Genomic DNA, 14,791 nt, shown 5'->3' on the forward strand with positions numbered 1-14,791 from the left:
AACAAATAATTTCGGCTGTTCCTTCAACTTTGTCACCGAGATTTCACTGTATATGTATGCACTGATCTGTTCTTGGAGCGCCGAAATATGACTGATGTCGCGGCATCAGTTTGCTCCCTGTGGAAGGTTCTGAAGTCGCCACAAGGTTAACGCGATGAGACACGCTGCGTTCGTGTGAACGCGCTGACAATTTTGTGGCAAGAAACAGCATCGCGCGGTATTTTCTTGTTCATTTTTTTTTTTTGTTTCGCAGGTTCTCATTCAGGCTTGGAAAAAAACTTACGTAGCACGTATTGAGCAACGGAAATTTGGATCTTGAAGTTTCTAGGATTGTCTACAATTTTTTTTATTTGCGCTTTCGTACTGAATATAATATTTGAACAGTACGTTGTTTGATTATGTAATTAGACGAGATACAAAAAATTGTCTTACTGGCTCCAACTAAGCGGCGGTAAACAGTATACCTTGGTTATAGAGGCTAAAAAACCTTCTAGCCTCTGTAACTTGGTTCTGTCGATCTATACGTGGCATTTGCATATTTTTACATTTTGGCACAAGGTACAGGGGACACGCAGTATACCTTGGTGTTTCACGAAATACTTCGAAATTCCTTAAAGATTAGCAAGGTTAGATAATTCAATGATTTCCTCCGGATTGCGTTCACCGCAGAGTCTCGTACATTTTAAAATGACTCGACGTTGTAATTAGACAAGCAATAATGCAAATTTGCCTGATTCGTCTTTAACCAAAATGGTTATGCAAATGAACTCAAAAGACCTGAAGCCTGCCATCCGAGGAGCTCACAACCGTTTCATGAAATGCATAAATTTGAGCCTGCTCAATCTTACAGCCTATTCCGGCCAGTTTCACGCAGAAAAGCGAAACTGCCGAAGAGCGCAAATAGGCGCCCATGGGTGATGCGACTGCTTACGCGCCTAGAGTTACTGTATATGCTACCACAGGTAGCTACCTGCGGTAGCATATACAGTAACTCTAACGCGCCTCACCGTCCGGCGCCACCTAGATCTCGGCTTGACACATGGCCTCCGAAATTTGCGCGCGCAATCTCGGAGGCCATGGATAAGGACGTTCGTTTGGTGCTCGCCCACCGGTAAGGCGCAAGCAGTGACGTTACTCATGGATGGGTGTCGACTAAGGGCGTTGCCCACGGTGGCGTGATTGTGATTTATTATGATGAGATTGAAAATGTTAGCACACACTGCGTCATCTAGGGGCACTGCCGCGAAACTTGCGCGTGCGCAGTTCCGATTCCGCTGAGCAGCGGAGAAATTTTAAAGGAGCTTCTTTTTTTGTCATTGAAGGGCGACACATACCTCGTGGCGCATATCCATTGATTGAAGTTGGCGTCGGGATCATTGAGGATCGGCACAGGCCAAGTGGGTCATATCCAGTGCTCCAAGTTGGCATCAAAGAGCTAGTTCATTGAACAGCGGCAAGTACCTAGTAAAACTGCTGTAGACAGACATATATCCCGGAAAGTGCATAGAGTACCATAAGAACGCTAATCGCATTAGTAATAATAATCGTTAATTTATAATTTAACATTCAATTTCTGTGTTCCTACGTGCCAAAACCACAATCTGCTTATGAGTATTGGGGGAGGGGGGTCACCGCAATATATTGACCACCTGGAGTCATTAAATGTGTATCTAGAGTACACGAAAGTTTTTGCCTTTCGCCTAGCTCTGCGAGGTAGTTGACACCGTGTAGTAAAACCCTTCAGATCGGTCTGCCTCGCCAAGGCGAAGACCCGGGGACGTGCCTAGCTAAAATGAAAACGAAGCACAACGTTGATTCAGACGAGTTGACTTGCAAACGTGCGTACACTCGCGAGCAGAAGCTTGGATACTAATGGTGTCTTTGGAGCACTATCATCACACTTTTCATATTCGCTCGAACAGCCTTCTCTGCCGATTGTTTCCTTACACCCGGTAGAGCTGGGCACCTCCACCGTAAGATGTGCGCCCTACACTATGGCCACTGCTGGTAGCCCACGTCGACCACATCAGTATATACATATATATCCGGACAGATGGACTCATCACCGAGGACTCGGCTAAACTCGGGCTAAGAGTTGTTTTGAAATAAAGCTTGGTCTCTCGTCTCGAGGGGAAAAAGTCTTTTCAGCTTGGTCATGCCGGCTGAAATCAAGTGCAACAGCCCATATTGTGCGTATCTGAGCAATGCAATGTATTGAACCAATTCCACGTTGCGAAGCTGTGCAGAAGGAACCTTAATTATCTTGCTGATGACGCGTCGCGTTCAAGCTGTCGCTCGCGACTGTGCGCATGTTTATTTTCAGGGCCGGTGATCGACCACGTCACAGTGAATGCGTGGACTCTCGTCAGATCACCGAAACCCAACAGTTCTGGGATCCAGGGAAAAGACGGGGAATGCGGGAGATGGAAATTCAAGATGATGGAGCAAAACGTGAACAAGGTGAATGCAGGAGCCAACGTTTCGACAAGTGGACTTGTCTTGTTCAAGGCGACGTACGCTTTCCTCGCCACAGTATATTTAGGTGGGGTTCTTCTAAAGGGGAGAGGGTGTGAGGCAGGAGGGTGGGGAAACGAGGAAAGTTGTGTCAGCGCGTCGAATTGAGAGTAAAGGAACACTGTGCGCAAGGTCAAAGCCAGCCGCCCCCCCCCCCCCCCTCCCCGGTCTGTCAACGCACGCGTATTAGCCGGCGTGTCAAGGGCGTCTGACACGCCGGCTGAAAAAAAAAAAGAGAGAGAGAGAGAGAAGTGGGGGGAGCACACGATAAGAAATCAAAGTGTTGCCTATAGCTTGAAGTTTAGCATAGCGAATAGATTCTAAAGCTCCCTCTGAAACGTTTATGCCTATTGCTTGCAATGTCTTGAACTTATGGATAAGGTATGATTCTCTCTATTTTCTTTCTCGTTCAGAACGGAAATTTGACTGTAAGATGTAGAGTTTAAGTTCGTCAAAGTTAAGACCTGGTTGGTTGAAATGCTCGGCGACGGCTTTGGGAAGCTCTTTAGCTGTGTCCACGCGACGTCCGTTTAATCTGACGTTCATTGTCCTGTTTCACCGATATATTGTTTCTTACAGAAGGAACATTCAAGCATATAAATCACATCCGAACTTGTACAAGTGAAGCTAGATTTGACTTCATGTGTATAACTATTTGCGGTGCTTTTAATTTTCATGTAAAGAACTAATGTAATATGGCCCTGGCTTTGACCTTGCGCACAGTGTTCCTTTACTCTCAATTCGACACGCTAACACACCTTCCCTCGTTTCCGCACCCTCCCGCCTCACACCCTCTCTCCTTTAGAAGAACCCCACCTAAATATACTGTGGCGAGGAAAGCGTACGTCGCCTTGAAGAAGACAAGTCCATTTGTCGAAACGTTGGCTCCTGCATTCACCTTGTTCACGTTTTGCTCATCAGTTCTGGGATCAGTCATTCGTTGGGAAGGAGGCCAACTACAGAGATTTAAAACTCTCTCTCTCTCTCTCTCTCTCTCTCTCTCTCTCTATCTATCTATCTATCTATATATATATATATATATATATATATATATATATATATATTGTTACGGGGATATAAGACTGTATTTACAAAGTATATACAGAGTCGATCAACGTTGGAGTCGATGGGGTTAAAAATGGCTGACTAATCGCAACACGCAGCAGCCAGCGTCTCGCGATCTTCTTCCTCTCTCTCATCTTTCCGTAACAGGACCGCCGGGTGGTGAAGCGCCGTCTCGGCGCATGGTAGGCGAAGAACTGCGAGCGAAGTATGGCTTCAGCCGCGAAACGTACACGACGTCAACAGGCGGCGGACTTGAGGATGGATGAAGCTGTAACGGCGCGATCTCGTGATTGACGTCGTTTACTTGGTGTAGGACTTCGTAAGGCCCTGTATGCCGTAAGGCCCGAACATGCGGCACGTGCCGTCGGTGCTGCCAGATTGCACTCTGGCGCTGATGTAAGGATGCGTCGCGTTGTTGTTCAGCGTGCACGTCGCTCATGTCAAAGCCATCACGCAGGTCACCGGATCATGCGCAACAGGAGCGGGAGGATCCACGGGGTGACGCGAGAGGCAGTCAGCGTCCTCGTGCAGACGTCCAGGCTTACAGTTCACAACAAATGAAAATTCCTGGAGCCGCAAAACCCAGCGACCAAGCCGTCCTGTGGGGTCCCGGAGGGAAGACAGCCAGCAGAGGGCGTGGCGGTCTGTAACGACCGAAAACATGCGGCCGCACAAATATGGCCGGAACTTGGCGACAGCCCAAACTAAAGCCAAGCACTCCCGCTCGGTGATGGAGTAATTTCTCTCGGCCGGTGACAGCAGGCGGCTCGCGTAAACTATCACGCACTCGGTACCATTCTGCTGTTGAGCGAAAACAGCGACGATGGCGTGGCCGCTTGCGTCAGTGTGGACTTCGGTCGGTGGATCAACGTGGGCAAGTATGGGAGGGGTGGTCAGACACCCGATGAGAGCGGCGAACGCCTGAGCTTGCGCAGGGCCCCATGAGAACGGCGTGTTCTTCTTTAGAAGATCTGTCAAAGGCCGAGCAACGTCGGCGAAGTTTTTGACGAAACGGCGAAAGTAAGAACACAGGCCGACGAAGCAGAGCACGTGAGAAGCAGAACGTGGCACAGGGAAACTGCGTATGGCGCGAACGTTTTTCCGGATCTGGTTGGACACCGGATGTGTCAGCGAGGTGTCCCAACACGGTAATCTGACGGCACCCGAATTGACACTTCGTGGAGTTCAGTTGGAGGCCGGCTTTTCGGAAGACCGCAAGAATGGCAGCGACTTGGGTAAGGTGGCTGCCGAACGTGGTATAAAAAACAATAACGTCATCAAGGTAACAGAGACAGGTGGTCCATTTGTAGCCTCGCAGAAGAGAGTCCATCATATGTTCAAATGTCGCAGGAGCATTGCATATGCCAAATGGCATGACTTTGAACTGATATAAACCATCCAGCGTGATGAAGGCCCTGTTCTCGAGGTTCATTTCATAAACTGAAATCTGCCAGTAGCCGGATCGAAGATCGATGGACGAGAAGTATTTAGCTCCGTGCAAGCAGTCCAAGGCGTCATCGATGCGTGGTAGTGGGTACACGTCTTCTCGCGTGATCTTGTTTAAGTGGCGATAATCGACGCAAAAACGTCAGGCACCACATTTCTTTTTCACAAGGACGACAGGCGAAGCCCAAGGGCTGGCTGGTGGTTCGATGACCCCTTTGCGGAGCATTCTGTCCACTCCTGTTTGGATGACTCGACGTTCAGCATGCCACGACTAGTCACACGCAACAGCCAGCGTCTCGCGATCTTCTTCTTCCTCTCTGTCTTCTTTCATCTTTCCGTAACAATATATATATATATATATATATATATATATAGGGCTTGCGCTGACGTCATCCTATGCGCCATGTTTGTGAACCGGCACGGTGAAAAAGCTGTCCGTGACGTCACGTGCTAGCTATCTATAGATTTAGGAACAATGTCTGCCAGTGGTTTCTCCCTTTTCCACGAGAAAGGCGTAAAAAGCCTCATGTGACAGCCAATATACGAAATGATCATTTTTCAAGTTTTCCGGAATTTTTAAAGCTCGCCTGTGGCAGATAACATAATTCTTGTACTTTTGGATTAATCGAAGAGGCGGACATTGCTAGCACCAGAAATCGAAGCAATTATTCAATCTAATTAACAAAAGTTCACTAATTCATAATTATTTACTATACCGCACATATTGCAATTTACAAATCGTAGCCGATGTGGTTGCAATGCGTATCCACTTGAATCTCCAGGAGGACGCCATGTAATTTCGAGATATTATTTTCCTAAGTGTGGGACCAAATGGCTGCGCGTTCCAGTTACTTTCGTGCTTTAATACTTAGGAAAAGCGTTTCGTTAAACAAGTAAGTGGCACAACAGTGCATTTTTACTGCGAGTTTAATGACGCACAGTCTCCAAACTGTTGCAACTGTGCACGTTCGTTCCAAGTGGATTCGCCTTGTAAACTCGCTGGTTACAATTCGTAAATTGCAATATGCGCCGTAAAGTAATTAATTGTGAAGTTATAATTAGTATTTCTTAATCAATTGAATACGTGTTCCAATTTATGATGCAAGTAACGTCGGCTGTAAACACTCCAGTTCAGTGACTAGAATTACGTTACCTGCAACGGGCGATTTCTAAAGATTTCGGTAAATTTAAAAATGATCACCTGCGCAATCACAAAATCCAACAGAAAGCGTTTCTTTTTTTTTTCACTTCGGTTGCCTTGGAGTAGACTTTTATAAACGGAAATAGATAATACATGAGTGAAAAGCTTATCGCAACTCTAAAATTTTCAATGACTTTTTTTTTTTTTTTTTAGGCCTGATTCACACCAAGCCGTCATCCATCCCGTCAAATAAGCTCACGCTACCGCTTTCCGACAGGGAAGAGCGTTGTCGGTTTGCCTTGTCGATTTCTGTGGGCGTCGCCATAGTGTCCTCTGGGCTGTTGTCAACACGCGTGAGCCCACCTCGAAAGCACTGCCGAAGCTGCGGGCCTTTGTACCCTCACGCATGCAGTCCTCTCTGGACTGCATGCGTTCAAACTTGAAATATCAAGCGCGTCGTGAAAGCTGTCTTCTCCGCAATAAGAGTAGTCATGGGGAGAAGCCAAGCGCATAGGTTCGTCGTTACTGACATTTCTTAAGCGGCAACGTCACGACACTGCGATCATGTAGTTTGTTTGTTTGTTTGTTTGTGTGTTTGTTTTTTTAGAATTACTGTCAGCTCGAAACATAAATCTACAAGACATATGAGCTGTACTTGCAAATGATGTTTGATACACGTGCGCGCACAATTCGCACGGAGACGCTTAAAAAATAAAAACTAACAAGAATAACAAGCAAGAACAGAAAGAAAAAGCGCGCGTAAGAAAGTAAGAACCAGGAAAAAGAAAATTATCTTACACTTACTTCGGTTGGAATCAAGGTCAATAAAACAGGAACGCCGGTTCTTCTTGGTTTACAAATTGCGGCTATTCGATTCGAAAACCGAATCGAACACGACACTCTTCGACTGGTAATTCGAAAGTTTCGAACATTCGCACACCCCCTAGGCGAAGTCCGAAATTTCAACTGCGCCCCACCAAGGCGCTTACAGCATATTCCTGCGGCATACAGGCTTCGTGCCCAATGAAACTCTGTAGATGACTTTTGTGTGGGATCATTTCTATTAGCGGGTGGGCGCGCGTGATTCGTTTTAAATGCGCATAGGCATTTCTATGCATACCCAACGAGAAAACCTGTCCCGTCCGTCACTCAAGACTAATCGCGATAAAGAAAACAATGTATGAAGCAAACGAAATTCGAAATGAAAAAATAAGCGTTGCCGGCGGGGAGTTTTGAACCAACGACCCCACGCTCCGAAGCCGAGTGTCTTGCCCAATGGGCTAAACACCGACTTTGTTTTTCTTTACGTGGTATTTATTGCTTCATGCTTGCAAAAGGAGAATATATATCTAAACCACATGAATGTGTTGCAGGTCTGTGGTACAGAACAAATGTCATAGGAGAACATTTTCTATGAAGGCTTTTTTGAAAGACTGGGTATTGGTGGTGGTGGAATAAATTCAAGGCGATCTCTAGGACCACATGTAGAGCTGTCTTGGAGCATTGTAGGCGTCAGGAAAATTTCGATTTTGCCAAAATTTAGTGCCAAACATGGCACATCCCCGATGCGTTTCGGTGGTCGCTGGATGCGCCTTCCGTTGGGGCGTTTCTTCACCCACCGAAGTGCCACCGATCTCTGAGGACTCATGTGCTCGTCGCGCAATGCAAACAGATAAGCAATGAGTTGATAAGGAGTGATGGGGTGTTATATGGGTCACATCACGGTTGATAATGGTTCGACGCGGATGGATAATGTGCTAAGGAGCGATAAGGGCTTATATTGGTTGGAATAATTATAATAAACTTAGTAAGCAGCGATAAGAGTTGAAAAGGGTCGAATGATATCCGATAAGTTACCTAAGAACAGATAAAGGTTCATAAGACTCGGGTCGATTGTGATAAGGTTGATAACGATTGATAAGGGCTGATAAGGCTCGCATCGAGTCCGATAAGGTTGATAACAGCCGATAAGAGTTGATAAGGGTCGGATATATTCCGATAAGGTTGATAAATACCGATGAGGGTTGATAAGGGTTTGTACTGCTCGAATCTAGTTTCATAACATTGATAATGACCCCGGGATGCGTGGAGATGAGGAAGCAGCACAATGCTTACGCATACTTAGACAACTCCCAGGGAAGTTTCTGCATGATTTTTTTTCTTATCTCACGTACTCGCATTCTTTCATCCCTAAACATCTGACCTGATCGAGTAGCATGGCATCCCTTCCACTGTTAACCTCTCCAGGTATGTTCCTGCATGTGGGAGAATATGCAGTAACACTACTTGCACAGACGTGTGTCGGTGCCTGCCGGCAGCAGCAGGAAGGAGCTGCTTCGCAGAAACGGCACCTTGAAATCGGCCGCTTACGTGGCAGCAGCTCCTTCCTGCTGCTGCCGGCAGGCGGCGACACAAGTCTGTGCCAGGGCTGTGGCTTTTCGCGCTCGAGTGGTTGGTCGTGGCTCGCGGACGCTCCTGTGGACGAGGCTTCAGCGACTTCGTTCGTAGCTAAGTACTCTTTTATCTTTATTAGCTAGTGTTTTGAAGTGTTTTCTTTTGCGTGGAGTAGGGGCGCAAATTTCGAATTTTTGGTAGGAGTAGGAAACGTACCGGCTTTGTCTAGGTCTGGCGGCTCCCCCGTTAGGCCTAGGGGGTAGTTCTTTCAGCTAGCTCTTCGGATTCTTACATGGAGTAGGGAGTGATAATTCTTTGTTTTTGTTTGGGATAGCGGTCGAGGTCGGGTTTGCGTGAGTGATTTGGCGAACTTGCTCGTTGGGCCTAGGGACGTAGGCCTAGCGATGAAATCGAAAAACGTGAAGGCCGCGGGGGACGGGGAGCAAGTGCAGTGCGACGAGTACCTGCGCTGGTGCTTCCTCGACGAGACTAATTTCCAGAATTTAGCAGACGCGGTGGGGTCTAGCTTCACGTGCAGGTCGTGCGAGGGCGTCAGGGAAGCCGTCCAAAAACTGGAAGAGAATTGGGCGGCTAAGTTTGAAGAGCTTAAGGCAAACCTGAGGGAGGAGCAGGAGAAGCGGGTAGCACTGCAGGCGAAGGTTGAAAATTTCGTCAAGGTGGAGGCGGCCCAGGCCGCGCAGTTGGTGAGGACTGTGGCCGAGCTTGGGGAGGCGAAAGAAAGGAGCGCCGAACTGCAAAGGCGGCTCGACGCTCTTGAGACTCGGGCAGCGGATAATGTCGGGTCAGGACACCAAAGCGAGGGCGAAGTGGGAGGCAGGGAGCCAAAGCAAGCGGTCGCCAGCTCGCCGCCGGTGAATCGGCGTAGCTATAGCGAAGCAGCGCAACACGCCCCGAGTGAGGCGACGCTGCAGCCACAGGAAGCCGGGAAGCAGGGAGTGGTAGGAGAGAATGAAAGAGTGATTATCGCTGGCGACTCAAACATGGCTGGGTGCTCAAAAGCAATTGTGGAGAGGGTGAAAGGCGACAAAAGAGTGGCGGTAGGGACATTTCCAGGGCAGACACTGGGTTCTGTCATGGAGCGAGCAAAAGAAAAGCTCACGGAAAATGCCCACGTGCGCAACCTTGTCGTAGTAGCAGGCGGGCTAAATGACGTCCTGAACAGGAAAGGGCCAGGACTAGCCCAGCGCTTGGCGAAGGGGGTGGACGACTTGCGCGAGCTATCCCCTCAGGTGCAGATCGTGGTGTGCACGGTGCCGGAGGTGCCTGTGCGTGACAGTCACGTACAAAGAGCCGTAATGGCTGCCAATGAGGCAATATGGAAAATGAGCCGAGAGAAAGGCTTCGAGGTTGTTGAAGTAAACAGGGAAGTGAGAAGTTGTGGTGGTTTTAAACGAGATGGGATCCACTTCAATTACAGGCTAGCACGAGAAGTGGGCTGGCGACTTGGGGGTCGCGCTGTTGCTTTTTTAGGGGGCCCGCGGGCGCTCAGGAGGTCAGAGTAGGTAGTAATAAAGAAGGTCCCCTAGGGGAACATCAGAAGAGCATCGCCGTCGATAACAGAAAAAGGAGGAAAGCAAGAACAAGAGCTCGCCATGCAATAGGCTACATAAACATGCAGGGCGGCAGAAGAAAGGAAAAGTGGGCAGAGATTGAGGAGCAGTTACATAGAGAACAAATAGGGGTGTATGCGGTTACAGAAACGCACCTTAGAGACTCAGAAGAGCCGCCAGTTATTGAGAATTATGTATGGGAAGAGTGCAACAGAACTAAGTCGGAAAGAAAGGGAGGGGGAGTCGGAATGCTCATCCATCAGGGAGCCAAATGGAAAAGAGTAAATTCACAATGTCAAGAGCATCTTTGGTTATCAGGTACAATGAGTGGGAAAGAAACTTGGCTTGGAGTTACGTATTTGTGGACCGGAATAAATTGCACAGAGAAGAATAAAGAGTTAGTGGAATGCATAAGCGCTGATATTAGGGGTTTCGGGAATGGTGCTGAGATAGTCCTATTAGGTGACATGAATGCCCACATACAGGATTTAGATGGCTATACCGACAATAACGGGAAGTCAATGCTAGACCTTTGCGAGCAACATAACCTCGTGATCGTGAATACAGGGCCTAAGTGTGAAGGACAGATCACGTGGGAAGTGGGCAACCGGCAATCGACCATTGATTACTGTCTGATGACAGAAGGAATTCATGATAAGTTGAGAGAAATGGTCATCGATGAGGAAGGTTTTAGAAGCATAGGGAGTGACCATAAACGCATCATTTTGAAAATGGGATATGTAGTTGGGAAAGAGAGCAACGAAAGCAAAATGGCCAGTCCAAATTTGAACGCTGAACAAATAGCAAATATAGTCACTAGAGTGGAGGAAGAAATTGGCAAGTCGCCAAGTAAGGGGTGGGAATATGGTGAGCTTCTAAGTGTAGTAACGACAGAAATACGGAAAGAGAAACAACATGTTCATTGGAAAGGAAAAAAGAAACCGAAAAGCTGGTGGAACAAGGAGATACGAGAAGCGATCGCCGAACGACAGAAAGCATCTCGAGAGCACAGGCAGGCAAAGAAGGCGCAGTTGCCACAGGATGAAGTAACCAGTAAATGGGAAATATACCGGGAGAAAAAGTCTATGGTACAAATACTGGTGCAAGCAAAATTAAAAGGTGAAAGTGAAAGTTGGTTGTCAGAAATACGTGAGAAAAAGAAGGCCGCACCTAGAATATTTTGGAATCACATAAAATTATTAGGCAGGAAGTCAACAACAATACAACAACATATCCTAGACGAAGATGAAAACAGACTGGAAGGAGAAGCAGCAATAAATTACATCCAAAAAGTAACAGCGGAATCCTTCCAAGGCAAGGACGAGGTTGTACTTGAAGAAAAAAAGAGCATGAAAGAGACCCAAGGGGGAAAGGAGCTACTGCTTACAAATTTAAACTGGAAGAAAGCGGAAGAGAAAATTCCTAAGCGCACAGCCACAGGGCTAGACGAGGTTCCCGTTAGGCTGATAAATGAACTGGGACCAAAAAGTAAGGAAGCTCTCGTGAAAGCAGTTGAAAAAACTTTAAAAGATAGACGAATACCAGACAGTTGGCGACAAAGTAGAATGAATTTAATTTATAAAGGTAAGGGGGAGAAAGACAGAATTCACTCGTATAGACCGTTGACCATTACATCGGTAATATACAGGCTAGCAATGCAGGCAATCAAATTAAAGCTTCAAGCATGGGCAGAAAATAATGGCATTTTGGGAGAGCTTCAGAATGGCTTTAGAATAGGTAGGCGTCTGGATGATAACTTGTTTGTTCTTACTCAGTGTATTGAAATATCAAAAGCAGAAAGCAGACCGTTGTATGTGGCCTTTTTGGACATTACAGGAGCATACGACAACGTAGACCGCAGCATTTTGTGGGATATTCTGGAAGGGGAAGGCTTAGGTAACGATTGTATACAGCTTTTGAGAGAGATTTACCTAGAAAATACTGTTTGCGTTGAATGGGAAGGGATGAGGAGCGCGGAGAAAGTTCATATCAACAAGGGACTGAGGCAGGGGTGCCCTTTATCCCCGCTGCTGTTTATGATGTACATGGTGAGGATGGAGAGGGCGCTAGAAGGAAGTAATATCGGGTTTAATCTTTCATACAAACAAGCAGGTACAGTAATAGAGCAGCAACTCCCAGGTTTATTTTATGCGGACGACATTGTGTTGCTCGCAAACAAGCAAAGTGATTTGCAACGTCTGGCTAATATCTGTGGACAGGAAGGCAACAATTTAGGTTTGAAATTTAGTGTTAGAAAATCAGGTGTTATTGTATTCAATGAAAACAGTGAACAGACAGTGGAGATGCAGCGCCAAGAAATACCTCGGGTAACAGAATATAAATACCTTGGTATATGGATAAACGAAGGCAACAGATATATGGAAACCTAGGAAAAAACCATAACAGTCAAGGGGAAGAGAAATGCAGCCATAATGAAGCACAGAGCGCTATGGGGATACAATAGGTACGAGGTCCTCCGAGGTATGTGGAAAGGGGTAATGGTTCCAGGACTTACTTTTGGAAATGCGGTTGTTTGCTTTAAATCAGGGGTACAATCAGGACTCGACGGGAACCAAAGGTCAGTGGGTCGCCTCGCATTGGGCGCTCACGGGAAGACTACAAATGAAGCTGTGCAAGGGGATATGGGCTGGACTAGTTTTGAAGTGAGGGAAGCTCGCAGTAAAATTGAGTATGAAGAACGGCTGAGGAATATGGAGGAAAGTAAATGGGCTGGGAGAGTGTTCAGGTATCTGTACAGGCAAAACATTGATTCACAGTGGAGGAAAAGAACTAGGAAGCTTACCAGCAAGTATGCGGCCTGTGGGGTGGGCAACACAGCAACAAAGAAGGTCAAGCGGAAAGTCAGAGAGGCTGAATTAATCTCATGGGTGGCGGCAATGGAAAAGAAACCTGCCATGAGTAACTACTTAAGGGGAAAAAAACGAAATTAGGAAGGAAACCATTTATGATAACTCAAAGGGAAGCTCATTACTTTTCGAAGCGAGATCGGGATGCCTTAGAACACGCACCTATAAAGCGAGATATAAGAGGGAAGAAGAAGCATGTGCTTGCTGCGGTAAAGCTAGGGAAACGACGGAGCATATTTTATTAGAATGTGAAGACGTCTATCCAGCGGTCGATTTAGGCACCACTGGCCTCCTTGAAGCCCTTGGGTTCAGCGGGAGCAGTGGTAAAGCAAACAGCTCCGCAATAGACATCAGTAAGAGGCGATTGGAGGATTGGTGGAAGAAAAGTAGGGAAACGACAAAAGACGGAGACGTACAAAAGCACAGTTCGCAATAGGGTATCAGAAAATTTGGACGGGGTAGTTCATAGTGTTTTTTTTTTCATTGTTTAATCTAGGTTAATCTAGGTTAATCTAGGTAGGATATTAGGCAGCATAGTAGCAAGAGCTTGGTGGCGCAAGCCACCGCCCCGTTCCAAAGGGGACGCTCATAACATCCATCCATCCAGGGCCGGCTTTTCAGACGCCATTTTTCCCATAGGAGAAAACAGTTTCTCATTTTTGTCTTTAAAAAACAGGCGACTAATTGTGCCAAGTGTTATACTAAACGAAGTCATCGACAATATGCGATCGTTATGCAAAATTTGAGCAAGAACAGCTGGTGCAGCGGTGAGTGCAAAATATTTTTTTGAACACGCGTAGCCAAATATTCAGGACCCTGTACATATTGCATACAGTCTAAATCGCTTTAAATAAAGCTCATAAAATTTATTTTAAGGTAACGTGTCTCTCATGTAACATAAGAAGCAAAATGCAAAACAAAAAATATCAGAGGGATTAAGGGGTTTGATTTCATTTTTTTTGTTTTCTTTAGTAACAGTCGGTAACAATCATGTGAATGGAAGATATGACATGACTTTTTGCGCTAAGCGATTATAAGAACACCCTAAACCATAGTAAGAAAAAATACTGGCGAGCGTCAGCCCGGCGGCCGCCCTAAGTAATTTACCCCTTCATACTTGTTCCTGCGAACCAGTTTCGGCATCCATGAGGTAGGTCAGCGCCATCTAGAATTTTGAATTCTAGGTGGCTTTGGGTAGGTACGTGCGTCGTGACGTCATATCATGTGTCATGACGTTGTGGCTAGCTCTGATTCTGTCGCTGCCGCTCCCGAATGCAGCCAGAAGAAACGCGCAGCAGAATTGTAATTACTATTATTATTTTGTTTATGAGCAAGACCATCAGGCGCAACCGTATTTTTTACAAGACGTCAGCAAATTTGCTCTGTTATATGGCGTCACAGGCCCAGCGTTTCGAGACCTGCCTTAGCATCCAAGTTGAAATATATCTCACAAATGTTTTTCATGCTTGCTAAGCGTCATCCCTTTGCGTTCGAGAAACGTGCGGTAGGGTTTCTACAACTTAAAGAACAAAGAAATACAATATGTGGCAGTGCTTCTTGTTTAAGTCAACAAACAACGAAGTAAAGGAAATATGTGGGAAATAAAAGGGGACGAAAATAGATATTGCTGCCGGTGGGTGTCGAGCCTACGACCTCCGCGTGACGTCTGCGAATTCCTTGGGTCAAGACCTCCTGGAAGCAGTTACGGCTCACATGCAGTTGTACTGGGTGACCTAAGGATTGTCAGACTGGGCCATTCAAAGCCATGGTGCGGCGGACGGTTGGCTTTTCTG

This window comes from Dermacentor variabilis, chromosome 9 (assembly GCF_050947875.1).
Source record: "Dermacentor variabilis isolate Ectoservices chromosome 9, ASM5094787v1, whole genome shotgun sequence".
NCBI lineage: Eukaryota > Metazoa > Arthropoda > Arachnida > Ixodida > Ixodidae > Dermacentor > Dermacentor variabilis.